Source organism: Penaeus monodon, chromosome 28 (genome assembly GCF_015228065.2).
Source record: "Penaeus monodon isolate SGIC_2016 chromosome 28, NSTDA_Pmon_1, whole genome shotgun sequence".
In the NCBI taxonomy this organism is placed as follows: domain Eukaryota; kingdom Metazoa; phylum Arthropoda; class Malacostraca; order Decapoda; family Penaeidae; genus Penaeus; species Penaeus monodon.
This window is the reverse complement of record NC_051413.1, coordinates 12,574,377-12,574,985: the sequence shown is the minus strand read 5'-3', so window position 1 is coordinate 12,574,985 and position 609 is coordinate 12,574,377. Positions and strand designations below refer to the sequence as shown.

At 50.4% G+C, this 609-nt stretch overlaps 1 protein-coding gene across 1 annotated transcript in view; it reads left to right on the top strand.

The window, feature by feature from the left end:
• LOC119591369 (somatostatin receptor type 5-like) overlaps window positions 1-609 on the top strand; it is a gene marked incomplete at its 5' end in the record, with an annotated part of 10,859 nt that overhangs the window by 8,716 nt on the left and 1,534 nt on the right.

Sequence of the window (609 nt, the reverse complement as noted above, 5' to 3'; positions counted from 1 at the left end):
TGAAACCATGAAGATGCAGCAGCTAACCAGAAACATCAACTCAAAATCCCTCTGACTCGATGCCCCAAATTGATTAATCTGAAATGACCTCTTTCACCCTCACCTCCTCACTTCCGGGATACCCCAATTCCCAAATCCCTGTTGCCTATTTTAACTCCCTAAATTTGTAACTTGATGTGTTTGCTCAATTTTAGCCCTAACTTGACGGCCAATTCCCCTATCCTTTCCCTGACTCAATGACGCAGATTCCCAAACTTCACGTGTTTATTGACTCCACCCTAAATGCCCTTACTTGACGTGATCACTCGCCTTTCCCCTTTCTCATTGCCCGAAATACCCCAACTTATCGTGTTTCAATGCCCCCAAATGCCCTAACTTGACGTGTCTCAATGCCCCAAATGCCCTAACTTGACGTGTCTCAATGCCCCAAATGCCCTAACTTGACGTGGTTGCTCCCTTTCACGCCAGCCGAGTGTGGAGCAGCAGAGGCATGAGCAGCAGACTCTCATACCCGCTCAGTTACGGGCACAAGTAAGTTAGTAAGTTACGCTGTGTTGCTGCACCCCCCCCCCCTCCCCCGCCCGACGGAGGCTGCCTCCCGGGGCCTCT